The sequence below is a fragment of the Rana temporaria genome, chromosome 1 (genome assembly GCF_905171775.1).
Source record: "Rana temporaria chromosome 1, aRanTem1.1, whole genome shotgun sequence".
In the NCBI taxonomy this organism is placed as follows: domain Eukaryota; kingdom Metazoa; phylum Chordata; class Amphibia; order Anura; family Ranidae; genus Rana; species Rana temporaria.
Window position 1 is genome coordinate 188,976,751 of NC_053489.1, and position 18,684 is coordinate 188,995,434.

Genomic DNA, 18,684 nt, shown 5'->3' on the forward strand with positions numbered 1-18,684 from the left:
TCATTTGCCCCATTTTGGCCATCACAAGGCTGCCATAACTCTCCTCGGTGGTGATAGGCTGCTGTAGGGCGGCCTGTGCATCACGAATCAGGCCCAGTGCTGCTTCACTGACCCTCATATCCCTCCTGGCCCTTCGAGTTTGTAGGCGGATGGGAGGCACCTGGCACCTTGTGCTGCTGCTGGGCCCTGCCACCTCCTCTGTGGCACTAGGCCCTGCCACCTCCTCTGTGGCACTAGGCCCTGCCACCTCCTCTGTGCCACTCACCCTGGCCTCCTCCTGCCTGGCACTTTCCTGACCCTCCTCCTGGCTGATGTCCTCCTGTGTATAAAAAAGGGACAGTTTTAATGTTGTTTTTTAAATTCACACACAATTTCCAGCTCCTGACTGTTGATAATTTGTTTACAATATGTTGAAAAGCGAATAATTCTGACCCCAGCAGTTAGCATTATTTTCGACAAAACTTTTGTGGCAACTACTGACTAATGATATGGAAACCACATTTAGCCAAAATATTATTTTTGTTTAACATATAAAGTGGAGGTTCCACCAGAACCAAAAAATTCAAAGAAAAATCTTTACTATAAAAATTACATTAAAAAAATGTTTAATTTTTACTCCCCCTAAATAGCTGTTGCTATGTGAATTAAAAAATCTGCCTCTTCATCCTCCGTGGTGGATTATGTTCCTCCTCCTACACTGGGTGTCAACTTGTGAATGGGACGCGCTGCATTCTGGGAACTGTGTGTGTCCCAGAAAGCAGCCGGCCCATACACAAAGCGCCGCGCTGCTTGCGCATGCGCAGTAGGAAACGGGCAGTGAAACCGTTCGGCTTCACTGCCTGTTTCCCTTAACTATGGATGGTGGCGCTTGGAGCTGCTAGGATCGAGGATGGGCCTCGGCGGGGGCTAACATCGCTGGTGGCTAGGAAAGTTACGTGTCCTTATTGAAAGTCATCAGCTACAGTGTTATGATTTGCTGAATTTTAAATTTGTAGTTTTTTAAATGGAACATCCGCTTTAACATCTCTTTGTCAGCAATTAAACACCACAAATTAACACATTTAAAGTACTATACCGGGCTCCAGGCAGGCAAATCCGGCGGTTCCTCCAGGGTGGAACGCTCCTCTTGATTGTGAGAGGGCTCCCCTTCAGAAGGAGGATCAGGTTGGCTGCAGGGAAGGCTGGAGGGAAGGCTGGAGGGAAAGCTGGACCTTGATCTTCTCTGTCTGGGGGGAAGGCTGGAAAGTGACTCCCTTACTTCCAGGTGGTCATTCAGAAATGACAGTCTGCTGTAGTACCACAGCGATGGGACATATACCTGCCCTGCTCCTGCTCCAGACCTCTGAAAAGCCAGGACCATGTTGCGTTGCTTCCTGTATGAGCCTCTCAATGTCCCAATTCGAGTCTCCAGCTGGTCAGCTGTAACATGATGCCCCACCTGTCTGCGTACAAATGGCAGCAGGCTATTGAGTGCTGCCTTTCTTAGCTCTCTATTTCTGGACCGAGGGTCTTTTGTGGCCCAAAGAACAGGCAGCTCTCTCCATTTATCAATAAAAATGGCCAGGAAATCCCTGTCATTGAAATTGTTCATTGTTCTGCAAGACAAAAAATATGAAAAAAAGACAATCAGTCTAGAAACTGGAGTAATCTTTATCCCCATATAGCCCTTAAATGTCTTTGCAGTATAGGCCACTGACGACCCAAGATCAAAGTATAGCTACACACTCGTCGGTCAACCTTCTTCCTCCGCACCCCGAACGTACGTACGTACGACACATGTGTGTATGTTTTCCCGCCCCTTATCTTTCGTCGCGCAATCGACAAGAAGGAATTATCTGAGCAGGTGTTTGATACTCGGTCATGTTCACCAGGAAACGAAGCCCTGGTGTGTGTAACGAGGCGTAGATCATCATTTTGGGGTGAAACCTTAGAAAAGCATAACGACGAGATTCATGCATAAAACGACGAGATTCATGCATAAAACGATGAGATTCATCATGCAAAAAACTACACCTTTCATGCTAAAAGAATGACATTGCCCACACAACAGTTTTGGCCAAATGCTCGAGCAAAGCGCGGTTACGTACAGCACGTACGACGGCACTATAAATGGCCATTTCCATGTCAGATCTTGGCTGACTAGAATCTAAAGTTATGTTTTTTGTTGCTTTCTGCTGGGTTAACCCCATATCTAGCCGCCAAACTCAAACGTTAATAAAAAATGTTACGTACCGTCGTATGACACGGTCGTTAGTTCCGTCTTCTTCTACAGATTGTGAACGCCGCCTTCACTCACGTGGTATCCCTTTATACACGCGCATGCGTGACGCTCCGCCCGTTTCCACACCCCTGACGTTCTTTCTATTCTTTTCCCCGCCCCTTCTCTCTCCTTTAACCCGCATGAACAATATGGCAGCAGCACCCCAGCACCCCAACATGCCTGCCCCAGAACAGGAGAGAGCCCAGAGATCCGCTGGCCCATCCAGAAGGACATACAAAGCCAGCAATATGAGCTTCATGGAGATGGTGGAGATGGTACAGATCCTCCGGGAAGAGGATTATGACGGGAAACACGGGCCATATCTACACCCTAACAAACTGAAGGCCCTGATTATGAGCAAGGTGGAAAGGAGGATATTCAGAAAGTTTAAAATCAGAAGGTCTCGGGAGCAGCTCAGAAAGCGCTGGTCGGACCTGAAGCTGCGGGAACAAGAGACCATGAAAAAAATACGTAGAGAAATTAGAAAAAGTAAGTAATTTTTATGTGTAATCCTGTCTTGTGTTTGCAATTTGCGCCATGTGCTTTTTCTTTAAGGTTGTACTGTATGTATTTCATGTTTGTGGGCCCAACTATTTGTCGTGAAAGTCGTTGTTAATTCAGAACGACGACTTGTACGACCAAAGATTGTGCCCATAAACATGAAATTTGTGTAAATTTTTTTTGGGGGTGAGATCCATTGTGGAATTAATGTCGATGTGTTTTTAATACTCCAAATTAAGTGAATATACAGGAAAAGGATAGTCTGCTCAGCAGTTGGGGACACATGCGGACTCAGTAGCACAATTGTTGGCCACGAAAACATAACTATTTAGGGGTTAACACAGAGGTGAGGTCATCCAGTGGATACTTGGTTGGCTTCCATGTAGAAAAATAAACCAAAGGTACAACGATTATATTAATCTTTGGCAATGCCAACAATCCTGTGTCCTGCTTAGAGGGGTTGTAAAAACCAACAATAGTCCCAGAATTTATTTTAACAATGATTCATATTCCTCTTTCAGGCCTACAATCTTTTTCAATAATGTTTGAAACACCTTTTCTTCATTCTTGTAGGGCGACATGAAGCAGCAAGCCATGATGCTATCCAAGGACCACCCCCACGGGATCAGGATGAGGCTGCCACCACATCCGGTAAAGTATCATCTAACACAGCTTCAGGTTAGCTAGATGTAGGCCTGCCTAATTGTAATAAATGGTTTTGTCCCACATTTCAGGAGCAGGTGGTGGCTTGGACAGGCAGACTGCCCAGATGGTGATTTCGGAAATCTGGGCATGCAGAGATGAAGTGGAAGAAATCAATCTGGCCAGCCGAGAAATCACACAAAGGACAAGGAGGGTTGAAAATAAGATGAAAAATGTAATTGACATTTTGGGGAGAGTCTGAATGACAAAATAAAAAAAAAAAAAAAAAAGATTTTTGTAGTTCTTAATCAAAAAGACACCAAAAAAAGTGATTCTTGGATTTTTGATTAAAAAATTACAAAAAAAAAAAAAAGTGATTCTTTGATTTTTGATAAAAAAAAAAAAAAAAAAAAGTGATTCTTGGATTTTTGATTAAAAAAAAAAGTGATTATTGGATTTTTGAGTAAAAAATTACAAAAAAATGTGATTCTTGGATTTTTGATAAAAAAATTACAAAAAAAAAAGTGATTCTTGGATTTTTGATTAAAAAATTAAAAAAAAAAAAAAAAAAAGTGATTATTGGATTTTTGATTAAAAAATTACAAAAAAAACAAAAAAAAAGTGATTCTTGGATTTTTGAGTAAAAAAATTGCAAAAAAAAACAAAAAAAGTGATTATTGGATTTTTGAATACTAAAAAAAATAATATTGTCTTGTTTTCTTTTTCACAAAAATATTATAATAAATATGTTACAAAAATTTACAAAAAAATGTATAAATACACCAAAAATTTGTAACATGATTGTTAAAATAAAAAATTTTGAGAATCAAAAAAGTGTGTGGTGTTTTTATTAAAGAACCTCTAACTTTACATGTGTTTACTTTGGGTGTTACCTGGGAAATGGTTGATAGTTGGCAATGAAAATACACTTGACACTATGAAAAATGTATTACACTATGAAAAATGATGAGGCAGCTAAAATAAACACAAGCGAGACATTCAAATTTTTGGGTACACAGATTTTTACTTTGGGAGAAAACAAAGCTAAGCCAAATTGGCTTGTGAGGGAATGGCCCCCTACCCATAAAATAGTCCATGTATTGATCACGGACTGCACGGCCACTTTGGGGGGGCAAGCCAGTACGGGCAGGTTCCAGGCCCGGCAATATTTGATCAGGATTGGTAAGTCCAGCCTCGGGCCCAACCGTGGCCATATAGTTTGGAGAATTTCGGCGCAAAAAAATTGTGCAAAATGCAGCATGCAAAGATGATGTAGTTCCATTTGTACTCTGCCATATGGATCGATGTTAGAAACAGGCGGAACCGGCTGGCCATTATCCCGAAGGCGTTCTCCACCACCCTCCGGGCTCTGGCCAGCCGGTAATTAAACACCCTCCTCTCTGGGGTGAGGGTGCGCTGGGGGAATGGCCTCATAAGATGGGGTCCCAGGCCAAAAGCTTCATCAGCCAAGAAGACGAAGGGGAGTCCTTCCACGTTGTTAGCATCCGGTGGCAATGCGAGATCTTCGTCTTGGAGTCTATCCCCGAACTCCGTCTGCCTGAAAGCTCCCCCATCCGACATCCGGCCGTTCTTGCCCACATAAACGTAAAGAAATTCATACTGTGCTGACACCACCGCCATCAGCACAATACTGTTGAACCCCTTATAATTGAAGAACTGGGAACCAGAACGGGGTGGAGGCACGATGCGGACGTGCTTTCCGTCGATGGCTCCCCCGCAGTTGGGGAAGTTCCAACGCGTCTCAAACTCCGCTGCCACAGTCTGCCATTCCTAGACTTTAATACACATTTTGGAGAGGGCTATATGAGTTTGGGAGTTAAAGAAATAAAAATAAAATCTGGGTGAACCTAGACTTTAATACACATTTTGGATAGGGCTAGATGAGTTTGGGAGTTAAAGAAATAAAAAAAAAATCTGGGTGAACCTAGACTTTAATACACATTTTGGAGAGGGCTAGATGAGTTTGGGAGTTCGAGAAAAAACAAAAAAAAATCTGGCTGAACCTAGACTTTAATACACATTTTGGAGAGGGCTAGATGAGTTTGGGAGTTCAATAAAAAAAATAAAATCTGTGTGAACCTAGACTTTAATACACATTTTGGAGAGGGCTAGATGAGTTTGGGAGTTAAAGAAATAAAAATAAAATCTGGGTGAACCTAGACTTTAATACACATTTTGGAGAGGGCTAGATGAGTTTGGGAGTTCAAGAAAAAAAAAAAAAAATCTGGGTGAACCTAGACTTTAATACACATTTTTGAGGGGGGGGGGGAAACATTACAATGGATATAACACAATACATTGGGAAGTGACTAGGCTAGGTGTGTTAGGGCCCAGGATAGCATGCTGGGGAGGTAAGTGAAGGGAAATAGGCATGTCGGCCTTAAAAGGGACATTAATAAGAGCTTAGAGCATGCATGGGGGCAAAGGGGACATTCACAGCACGTTACAATCATGGTAATTAGGGAGGAAGTAAATAATTAAAATACATTAGCATACATTAAATACATTACATGTGATATTAAAGGAGATAACTTACCCTCATATATTCCTCCTGCAGAACCTGGATGATGGCAGAGCAGGTGTCAGGAATGATGAGGCCCAGAGCCTGGGGGGAGATGCCCGTAGAGAACTTTAACCCCCTTGGCGGTAAACCTGAGCGTGACTCGGGGTAGGTTTCCAATGATAGGATCGGTATCCCCGAGTCACGCTCGGGGTGGACGTGCAGAGTGTGCAGCGGCGCGGCTTACCTTCTCGCTGGATCCACAGGCAAGTTACCTTGTCCCTGGATCCAGCGATGCCACCCCGATGTGTGAGTGAGCGAGACCTCCTCGCTCGATTCACAGTGTCCCCGTGTGCCGCCGTTCTCCGTTCCCTGCGACGTTACGACGCACGGGGGCGGAGAACGGCACCAAATTCAAAAAAGTAAACAAACACAATACATACAGTATACTGTAATCTTATAGTGGTCTACCCTGTGTCCTGCATGTACTTTTATATAATAAAAAATGTTCTTTCTGCCTAAAAACTGTAGATTGTCCAAAAGTGTCCCTTTATGTCAAAAATGGTTTTAGATCAGCTAGAAAACAGCGATAATAAATTATAATCACTTGCAGAAATGTGCGATAGCGATTTGTGGGGAAATTCGTCATAAAAAATAAATAAATAATGACAGCGACAATTCTGCAACTGAGCAAATTTCAGTGATTTTGAGTTGATTACATTATTGAATAATTTTTATTATAATTATATTATTATTTGTTATAATTATTTATAATTATTTATTATATTATAATTTATAATTTTGTTTTAAAAAAAATCATACCCGGGATGCCTACAAGACTCTTGCTTGGTCAGATTTAAGTGAGTTATTTCTAAAAATTACAGGCCTACAGTATAAAACGCCAAATTTCCTTGCAAAATAATTGTACCGCTTTTGGTACGTAATTCCAGACAGAATCATACCGCCAGGGAGGTTAAGTCCTGCAAGCTTCTCCCAGTTGCCAGATACCGTAAGGTGGCAACTAGCCTCTGTTCAGCGCTGATGGCTTCCCGCATAACAGTGTCCTGCCTTGTAATATAAGGCGACACCAAAGCCAACAGGTGCTGAAAGATGGGATCAGACATCCTCAGAAAATTCCTATAATCAACAGGATTATTTTCCTGGATCTCCCGCAGCAGAGGCATATGACAGAATTGGTTCCTACGGAGCAACCAATTCTTGGTCCATGAACTCCTCCTCACCCTGTTCATGGACGGGTCTAGGTCTAAAGCAATCAGACCTGAACCACACATTTGCATAGCACGAAGTCGCCTACGACGAGAAGGTGCCTGCAACATGGCTAGAAACGACCGTGTAATCAGACCGCACAATCAGACCGCACTGAAGAACAGCAAGTGCTATGAAGAACGCTCTGAAAATCAGAAACGAGCGTACAGAACCACAATGTAAAACAATACGACCTGAACGCAAGTCCTGATAAACAAGATACGAACCCACAAGCACAAACTGAACGGCAGAAAACGATATGAAAGCACGACGACTGAAAAGCGCGAATCGTCACTCACCAAACTTTTACTAACACGTGGAAACACGATATCAGCAAAAGCAGCCCCAAGGGTGGCGCCAAAGAATTCAAACCTCCCCTTTATAGTCCCGTTGTACGTGGTGAGCGTCACCGCGCTTGAGAACGAGGAAATTGTTGTCTGTTACGTCTGTACGCAAAGCAAGCCCGTCGAGCTTCTGGACAAGTCCAACAAGGAACTCGACGAGGAACTCGATGTGTTTTGCCCGTTGAGTACCTCGGTCGTGTGTACGAGGCCTTAGTATATTCACTACCATTGGTGATTTTAAGAGATTCTGCTATAAGAAAAGAGACTGTCAAGCCTCGTACACACGACCGAGGAACTCGACGGGCGAAACACATTGTTTTCCTCGTCGAGTTCCTTGTCAGCCTGGTCGAGGAACTCGACAAGGCAAGTTTCTCTATTCCCGTCAAGGAAATAGAGAACTTGCTCTCTTTTTGGCCCGTCAAGTTTTTCGACAGTTTCCTTGACGAAAATGTACACACGACCGGTTTCCTCGGCAAAAAAATATCTCCCAGCAAGTTTCTTGCTGGTTTTTGTCGAGAAACTCGGTCGTGTGTACGAGGCCTCAGACTTTATCCATGTTACAAGAGATTGTAGCTGCAATGTACATCCGAACTTGCGGCTTAATTTATCTAACCTGTCTTGCTCATTGTGCTTCTCGTTGCAGATAAACTACGGGTACCTGCTATTTTGCAAATTCATAATGCCTAAACCAATTTTTTTCCCTAATAACTAAACTTTATTGTCTGCTGTAGAGCAACACGACCATTAAAATTTTTGTGTAAGGCAGAAAGTCTCATAAATGAAGGGCATATGCTTAGGGGTATAATTGTAAATTAGTGAATGTGACATTTGCCAAACTATCATTGCAAGTACATTTTCCAGGTGTATGTATTTTATATTATCTTAATTGAATTACCTGCAGGAAATTATTGGTGAATGCCATATTCACTACTTTTTAAATATAGCAAAGTGTATTCCCTTTATTTACAGGACACTCTTTATTCAATACTTTGTTTATTGTTGTTTGCATACAAAAAGATACAAGTAATGTTACATCCTCGTGCATAGTATAAAAAATACACAACCATACATTTATCCCCGTTTTCCCCCTATCTTGTCCTCTCCTCTTTCTTTGTACCATTTTAAATAAGTGAAAAATCTCTTTATTTACAGGACACTCAATACAATTATTTTTTCTCCAACAAAATATGATAATCCTTTTTTAATGATATGATTATTGCATAGATTTGTGATATGACTATGGCAATATAAAAGGGTTGAATTTCCAAATGTACGTTAACTCTCATCAATGGGTTTTCAGAAGTCAGTATTGCTTGGTGAGTTTATTAATGTCATGGCCTTTCATTAGATGTTTTTTAGTGTTGGTTGGAATTATCATTTAAATATAATTTTGTTAATGATAAATTGCTGAAAAATGTATGCATAATCTTGTCCTGGTCCAAGCATGTACATCTCCCAACATTCTGTAACATAAATACAGTAATCAAATTGCCATTGTGTTGCAAAGGAGAACAGATCTGCTGAGTCTTAACAAAATAAATAAATACTGAGCGCTTAAGGGCAAAGCAGAGAAGTAAAGCAGAGGCACAGCCTCTTTTCGTGTACAGTATGTTTCTTCTTTTAAATGGTATGAAGATAAGTTATGAGTATTAAATTTGGCAAAATCCCAACATGCCTTTGTTGGCTCCTATTTGTCATTGTTGGAATATCTGATGAAGTACTCCCTATGGCTTCATTGATTTCAAAATGTGTATAACACACATCCGTCTCCACATAAATACCCAAGACTTGATGTGACAGCAACCAAGAAATATTGGATGTGGATTAATCTGAGATGAATCTGAACGTGACAGATAAATTATAATACTGTATTTTCTCCATATGCTTCTAAAGCAAAGTAAAAAAAAAAAGGAAAGCTTTAACTATTGTGGTTGCTTTGACATGAAAACATATTGTAAAATGTAGTTGTAGTTTCAAACAGACAGGGAGTAACTGTAACTTGCAGTTAACCACTTCAATGCCAGGCACTTTCCCTTCTTCCTGCCCAAGCCAATTTTTTTTAGCTTTCATCGCTGTCGTTGTTTAAATGAAAATTGCGTGGTCATGCTACGCTGTACCTAAACATAATTTTTATAATTTTGTTCCCACAAATAGAGTTTTCTTTAGGTGGTATTTGATCACCTTTATTTTTTGTAAAATATAAAAAAAAAGACAAAAAATGTAAAAACAAAAACGTTTTTCTTTTGTTTCTGTTATAAAATTGTGTACATAAGTACCGTACGTTTTCTCCTTCACTGATGGGCACTGATAAGGCAGCACTGACAGGCACCGATGAGGTGGCACTAATGAGGTGGCACTGACGGGCACTGACGATGGGCACTAATAGGCTGCACTGATTGGTGGCACTGATGGGCGGCACTGATGGGCATTGATAGGCGGCACTGGTGGGCACTGATAGGCGACACTGATGAGCACTGAAAGGCTGCACTGCTGGGTAGTAATTCCTACAGTCCTACCATTGGTAAAGTCGATTAATCATGGTGCACACAAGGATTGTACGATTTTACACAGCGGTGACAGCCTTGGAAACCTCCATATGAACTGTTTTTTAATTTTTCATAAATTGTTTTATGGAATGTATGATTATTTGTTTATATAAGATTTATAGATACGCAGCGCTGCACTATTTTTACAAAATTAATATTGCAATAGGTGTGGTGTATCACTATAAGTGCTCAGCATCTGTGTAGACACTCAGAGGGGAATATATATTTTTTTTCACGTCATTATAGGAGTAATTTATTAGCATTGTGGCGCTGATTGTTTTTCTCACAACTTATAGGCATTACTGATGGCATTGGCACTGGCAGGCATTGCTGATGGGCACTGATTGCCAGCTACCTGGGCACTGATTGCCAGCTGCCCGGTGGTCTACAGTGGAATACCTTTTTTTGTATCTTCATGGGCATCCCTGGTGATCTGGAGGCATCCCTGGTGGTCCTGGGCAGGCATCTGTGGAGGGGTTGTGCTGATAAACAATCAGCACATACACCCCCTGTCAGGAGAGCCACCGATTGCGGTGTGAACCAGATGATGTTACACCAAGTACATCGATACCTAAAACCTAACATGTCACGCTTTAAAATTGCGCACACTTGTGGAATAGCGCCAAACTTCAGTACTTAAAAATCTCAATTTTTTTCAAAGTTTTTTTATTGAGTTATATAAAGTGAACATGCAGCTGAATCGACAGTGCACAGAGAGTCGTCAGTAGTAATATATCTAAGAATACATAACAGCACAAGTACTCGACAAACTGTGTCAGAGGGTATGGAATGACGTTACATCATAACACTAAAGGGGAGAAAATGGGCCGAGATCCCGATCCCCGCTGGTCAGTGAACCTATAATATAGAGAGACAGTATTAGCTTAAGTCTACATCATGCAAGGTAGAGCCTAGGACCTTTGGAGGGGCAACCTAACTGCCGCCCACCCCTAAGAGGGGACACGCTGTGGGCGGGGAGGGGCCCACTGAGGTGTACAGTGAGGAGTGTGGTGTTAGGTCCAGTAGCAACCATCTAACAAAATGTGAAAGCGTTAGCTTATCGCGGCCATGTGGATGTATGAGATGGGCAGATGATTTAGAAGTCATTCTATACTATTTCAGTGCATCCGGGATGCCTAGGGAGGAGTCGTTAGGTGATCTTATACCCGCATTATCTGTACGCATACAGGTAGGGTACTGAGGAGAAGACAGCCATAGTAGTAAGGGGGGGAGTCAATCCAGAGGTAGAGTGTATGACGGATCGGTACTCAAGATACCGGAGCGTCCTGGTGCGTCCGACAGTGTCTGGGGTATTGTGGTATTGGGGGGAGATGATTGACATGAGGGGTCCCTATAGTGAGACCAGCAGGACCATGTAAGACGGAATTTGTCGTGCATGTCCCTAGCCTGGTGTATGACTCGTTCCATTTCTTCTATTTTGTCGACTCTGGACTCCCATTCGGCCACAGTGGGGGGAGAAGCCGACTTCCTGCGAAGGGGTATACATTGGGTGGCGGCATTTATGAGGTGAAGCGTGAGGGATTTACGGTACTTTGAGGTGGCCCTGGGAGAGTGATGTAGGAGGTATTGGGCGGGTGTGAATTCAGGCGTGAATGTGGTGATTTGGGAGATGCGGTCGTGCACCGCTTTCCAAAATGGACGGATGAGAGGGCAGTCCCACCACACATGGAGGAAGGAGCCTGTGTCCGAGAGGCATCTCCAGCAGGTGGGAGGGACGTTCGGGAAGATCTTATGCAATTTATCTGGGGTTCTGTACCAGCGAGAATAAATCTTATATCTGTTCTCTTGGGCCGAGACATTGATTGAACCCTTATGAATGTGTGTCCAGGTCGATACCCACTCCGTGTTGGAGAGAGTGACGGCGAGGTCTGTATCCCACTGTCGGTGAATGTCAGTGTTGGTTCGTGCCTTAGACATGAGGAGGGAATACAAGGCCGAAATCAAGTGTTTTTGTGGTTCGGTATGACGGCATAGATGCTCAAAGGGCGAAAGGTCCCTGTGCCAGTGCGAAAAAATGTCTGAGTTGGAAAAACTTAAACAAGGGAATGACATGGCCGGTAAATTTGGCAATCATGGCCGAGTGTTGCAGGAGCGTACCGTCATTAAAAAATTGGTGGGCGCGCAGCGTGGGGTTGTTATGAGATCCCGTCGGATCAGAGACCTGAATGTCAGTGGGGAAGTCGGGGTTCTGAGTCAAGGGTGTCATCGGGCCAGGGGAGGGTATTATGTCCAGTGTTTTGCAGGTCAGTCTAAAGTTGGACAAGGAGGGTCCTATCAGCGGATGGTTCCCACAGGGTTTCGAGATTGACTGTGGCGTAATCCATGGTAGGTGTGATATGGGGATCCCCGAGAAGGCCTCCTCCACCTCCACCCAACCTTTGCTCTTACCGTGGACATGCCAATCCACGATCCGGACCAGTTGACACGCTCTGTAGTAGTGGTACAGGTCAGGTAAGCCTATGCCGCCCCTCAATTTAGGGAGGGAGAGCCTAGGCCATCCCAGTCTCGCCGGGCGGCCAGCCCACAGGAAGGACCTGCAGATTGTTTTAAAGGAGTTAAAAAAGGCTTGGGGAAGCCTAATCGGGACAGCCTGTAGCAAGTATAGCAGCCTAGGCAGCACGTTCATTTTTAAAATTGCTGCCCGGCCGAACCAGGAGAAAGTTCCCTTGGTCCAATTAAGTAGGTCCCCTTTGATAGCTTGGAGCGCGGGGAGAAAATTTCTAGCGTAGAGCTCCGACAGGCGTGCAGGAAGCTTAACGCCCAAGTAGGTGATCTCATGGGGTTCCCACTTAAACGGAAAATTAAACTTACATTGGTCAACCATGGTCTGGGGCAGGGAGACGTTGAGTGCCGTGGATTTTCTGAAATTAATCTGCAAGTTGGAAAGCGTGTGAAACATCTTGAAGTCTTTAAGGAGGTTGGGCAGGGTGATCAGCGGGTTCGTCAGGAATAGTAGGATATCGTCCGCATACGCCGCAATTTTGTGTTGCCTGTGGTTAATCGTGACACCCCTGATGTCCTTGTTGTCTCTTAACCTGCGGAGAAATGGTTCCAGGGTCAGGACGAACAGGATGGGGGACAGGGGGCAGCCCTGTCTGGTACCGTTGGCGACGGAGAAGGCGCTCGACAGCTGGCCGTTGACCCTGATCCTAGCAGTAGGGGTAGAGTACAGGGCCATAACCATTTGAAGGAAACGGGGAGGTAAACCCGACTTGAGCAGGGCTGCGGACATAAAGTCCCAGGCCACCCTGTCAAACGCCTTCTCCGCATCAAGGGACAACAGGAAACCCCGGGCATTCGTCGTGGACATCCAGTGATGAGTATTGATGGCCTTAGTGGTGTTGTCCCTGGCCTCTCTGCCAGGGACAAAGCCCACCTGGTCCGTAGAAATTAGGTCAGGCAAGTGAGGGAGAATCCTATTGGCCAGGATTTTTGCATACAATTTTACATCCACGTTTAGGAGCGAGATGGGGCGGTAATTGGGTACAAGCGTTGCGTCTTTACCAGGTTTAGGGATTAAAGTGATGTGGGCTTCGAGCAAGTCTGTACCGGTGTGTGTGGCTAGAGCGATATCATTAAATGCCGACACAAACCTGGGAAGTAAAGTCTCAGAGAACGATTTGTAATATCCCGAGGTTAGCCCGTCGGGTCCCGGGCTCTTCCCGGGCTTTAGTTGTTTCAGTGCCAGGAGGGCCTCCGCGGTCGTCACAGGCGCGTCCAAGTGCGATGTGTCCGGCAGCGGGGTGGGGGGTGAGCCATATTCATCGAGGAAGTCCGCTATCAATTTGGAACGTGACGGGGTGGCATTCGCTACGCTAGGTGTAGGCAGGTTGTACAGCGAGGAAAAGTATTTAGTGAATTGGTCGGCTATGCGGTCAGTCGTGGAGTACGAGCCCCCGGCGGGGGATGTGATGGTACGGATCGAGTGGGCTGATTTCTTCTTTTGTAGGGCGCTCGCCAAGAGTTTCCCCGACTTATTCCCAAATTCATAGTATAGTTTGTGGCTAAGGGCAAACTTTCGCTTCAATCGGATCTGCAGTTCTCCCAGCAGATCTCGCCATGCCGACAGGAGTTCCCCGTGTGTGTCTACCGCTAGGGTGCATTTGTGAGTACGTTCGAGGGACTTGAACCGGGCGGCCAGTGCAGCGATGCGCGCAACCCTAAGTCTGCGACGCTTAGCCATCAGAGAGATAATTTCTCCCCTCAGGACGCATTTGTGCGCAGCCCATACGGTGGCCGGGCGCACGTCCGCCGTCTCGTTCTCCGAGAAAAATTGGGAAAGCCTGGTCGACAGAGCGGCAAAATCCACAGGATCCAGCAGAATGGAATCGTCCATTCTCCAGATCCCCGATTTGGGGCGATGCCCCGGCCACGTTAGTGTCATAGTGATGGGGTGGTGATCAGATAGCACCATGGGTTCGATGGTGGCATCCAATAGGAGGGGAAGGGCGTCTTGGGTGGTGAGGAACAGGTCAATTCATGAGTATTTAGCGTGCATGGGTGAAAAAAATGTGTAGTCTTTATCGTTCGGATGCAGCGTGCGCCATGAGTCGTGTAAGGCGAGGAGGTCTAGTTGTGATTTGATGGCTCTGAGGGCACGGTATGTAAGGCAAGAGGACCCGTTTGACGTGTCTACAAGGGGAACAAGTGGGACATTGAAGTCCCCTCCCAGGATTAGTGTACCCGCCCCTAATGTACGTGTCGTGTATTAGGGGCATAAATGTTTGCGATTGTGACGGGCGAACCTTGTAGTGACCCCTTGAGAAAGAGAAACCTACCCTGTGGGTCCCGCTGGACATCGTCAACCTGAAGTGGGCAATGTTTGGAAAGGAGGATAGAAATCCCCTTGGACTTGGACGCGTCGGTGGTGGCATGGTAAACCGACGGGAAGTAGGGATTGCGGAGCGTGGGGATACTGTCGGACCTGAAATGAGTCTCCTGTAGGAAGACCACATGGGGCCTCTCCCTCTGGATTGAGTAAAGTAAACGAGAACGTTTTTCAGGGGTATTGAGCCCTCGTGCGTTAAGCGAGTATAGTTTGAGACTTAAAGGGGGGGAGTCTGCGCGTGGGCATCGGGAGCCTGGCTGGCGTTATCCGTCATAATGGCTGAGGGGAGAAAAAAGAACCAGGGGGAGGGGGGAGTGGGTAGCAAGTAGGAGAGGGGACCTGAGAAAAAGGGGGGGTCAGGCGGGAATTTAGTACAGGGTCAGAGAGGCTTATCCGGAGGAGAAGGGGACGCACCGATTAGGTAAAGAGAGGGGATCCTCTCACCCAAGGGGGAGGGGGCAGGTCGGAGGGGTACAGTGCACACCGGGCAGGCAAACCACAAAGTGGGATACGCCGACCGCAATGTACAACTGTGTGGGGGTTGGCCCAGACTCACCAGCAAACGTAGTGAATAGACATGTGCAATTCGTTCTGTTTCTAATTCGTTTTTTTACGAAAATTCGGAAATTCGTGAATTACGAATTTTCGTATTTACGAATTGTTTATTTACGAATTTTCGGACTTCCGAAAATTTTGAATTAACGAATTTACGAATTTTCGTATTTCCGAAAATTTTGAATTTACGAATTTACGAATTTTCATATTTCCGAAAATTCGAATTTACGAATTTTCGTATTTCCGTTCTTTTACGAATTTCGGAAATTCGTATTTTCGGAAATTCGGAATTTTAGAATTTTCGAAATTCGGAATTTTCGAATTTTTCAATTTTCGAATTTTCGAATTTTCGAATTTTTCAATTTTCGAATTTTCCAATTTCGAATTTTTTCAATTTTCGAATTTTTGAATTTTCGAATTTTCGAATTTTCGAATTTTTCCAATTTCGAATTTTTCAATTTTCGAATTTTCGAATTTTTCAATTTTCGAATTTTTCAATTTTCGAATTTTTCAATTTTCGAATTTTCGAATGTTTCAATTTTCGAATTTTTCAATTTTCGAATTTTCGAATTTTTCAATTTTCGAATTTTCGAATTTTTCAATTTTCGAATTTTTCAATTTTCGAATTTTCGAATTTTTCAATTTTCGAATTTTTCAATTTTCGAATTTTCGAATTTTTCAATTTTCTAATTTTCGAATTTTTCAATTTTCGAATTTTCGAATTTTCGAATTTTTCAATTTTCGAATTTTTCAATTTCGAATTTTTCAATTTTCGAATTTTTCAATTTTCGAATTTTTCAATTTTCTAATTTTCGAATTTTTCAATTTTCGAATTTTCTAATTTTCGAATTTTTCAATTTTAGAATTTTCCAATTTCGAATTTTTGAATTTTTGAATTTTCGAATTTTCGAATTTTTCAATTTTCGAATTTTTCAATTTTCGAATTTTTCAAGTTTCGAATTTTCCATTTTCGAATTTTTGAATTTTCGAATTTTCGAATTTTTCCAATTTCGAATTTTTCAATTTTCGAATTTTCGAATTTTTCAATTTTCGAATTTTTCAAGTTTCGAATTTTCGAATTTTTCAATTTTCGAATTTTTCAATTTTCGAATTTTTCAATTTTCGAATTTTTCAATTTTCGAATTTTTGAATTTTTCAATTTTCGAATTTTCAATGTTCGAATTTTTCAAATTTCGAATTTTTCAAATTTCGAATTTTCGTATTTCCGAATTTCGAAAATTCGAAATTTCGGAAATTGAAAAATGTTTCAAATTTCGAATTTTTCAATTTCCGAATTTCGAATTTTCGAATTTTCGTATTTCCGAAAAATTCGAAAACTGAAAAATTCGAAATACGAAATTATGACATTTCGAAATTTCGAAAATACAAAATTTCGAAATTTCTCCATTTTCGAATTTTAACAATCACTTTTCCAATTTCGAATTTTTCAGAAATTTCGAAATTTGGAATTTTTCAAATTTCGAAAATTCGAAATTTCGAAAATTGAAAAATTCGAAATGTCAAAAATTGAAAAATTCGAAAATCGAAATTTGAAAAATTCGAAATTCGAAATTTCGAAAATTGAAAAATTCGAAAATTGAAAAATTCGAAATTCAAAAATTGAAAAATTCGAAAACTGAAAAATTAGAAAATTAGAAAATTCGAAAACTGAAAAATTCGAAATACGAAATTTCGAAAATACAACATTTCGAAATTTCGAAAATTGAAAAATTCGAAATTTGAAAATGGAAAAATTCGAAATTTCGAAAATTGAAAAATTCGAAATGTCAAAAATCGAAATTTCGAAAATTGAAAAATTCGAAAATCGAAATTTCGAAAATTTAAAAATTCGAAATTTCGAAAATTGGAAAATTCGAAATTCAAAAATTGAAAAATTCGAAAACGAAAAATACGAAATTTCGAAATTTCGAAAATACAAAATTTCGAAATTACGAAAATTGAAAAAATTTGAAATTTTTCTGAATTTCCGAAAATTCTTTTTTTTTTCGTTTCATTCGTTTTTTTTTCGTTTCATTCGTTTTTTTCGTTTTTTTGCTTTTTCGGAAATCCGAAAATTTCCCGAATTTACGAATTTACGAAAAAAGCAAAAAAACGAAAAAAAAAATTTTTTTTTCAAAATTTACGAATTTCCGAAAAAATAAAAAAAACGAAATGAAACAAAAACGGAAATTTTTTTTTTTCGAATTTCCCGAATTTACGAATTTACGAAAAAAAAAAAAAAACGAAAATAACAAACGAAAAAAACGATTTTTTTGGCAGTGCACATGTCTAGTAGTGAACAGTGTCCTAATACAATGCAAACAACAGTAACTGAATAAATCAATCAATTAAGGCGCATCTCGCCATGCCCCCCCCAGAGTGAAGTAATCATATAACATTAAACACTTAAGAGATTTGGTGATGTATCAATATACTTGGGCCGCAAGTCCAGGGTGGGCAAGTGAGCTTGCAATCGCCCCTCCTGAGGGGCAGCACAGAGGCCTAGCGGTTGCGCCAAGCGCAGGGTATTCTTTTCGTGCACCCCGCGTCCGCCCACCATATCTCCACCGCCCCCGGCAGTCAGGCACCACAGGATATATCCGCGGAGGCCAGGGGGCTCCGCGGAAGTGGATCCGGACCACAGGGGGAGGGAGGTGAGTCACTGACGATCCATCAATGGGGACCGACGCAGATAGTGGGGGTGACCCGCCGCACGGGCCACGGACAAAAACCCCCGATAGGGACATCACTATCTTCAAAACAAAAGCTGAACTAAGCCTGAAAAGGAAACCAAAATGCATTTTTTTTTTTTAAATAGAGTAGCGTCAGTGCAGACGGGGTAAGGGAGGGCCCCGTTCCAGGCCAGTGTATGAAACCGGAGGCAGCTGAGCGGGATACAAAGGCTCCCACCCCTTCACAAGGAGCCGACAGGCAACAGGGTGCTCCTATAGCACAGGCGATCAGTGAGTTCTTGATCAGATGGTGTTGCTTAGCAATCCCGACGGAAAAAACTTCTGTCACCAGTACGACGTGGGGCCCGTGAAGTCAAGGTCCGTGTTCGGGGGCTCTCTCAGAGCGGTCCATGAATAAGAAGTCCCGCGAGATGTGCGGGAGGGCAGTCTGTAGTCCCCGCTGTCCGGCGGGGTGTAGTGGACGGTGTCGGGCCCCCCGTATGGCTGTGGCGTCGTCAGAGGTTCAAC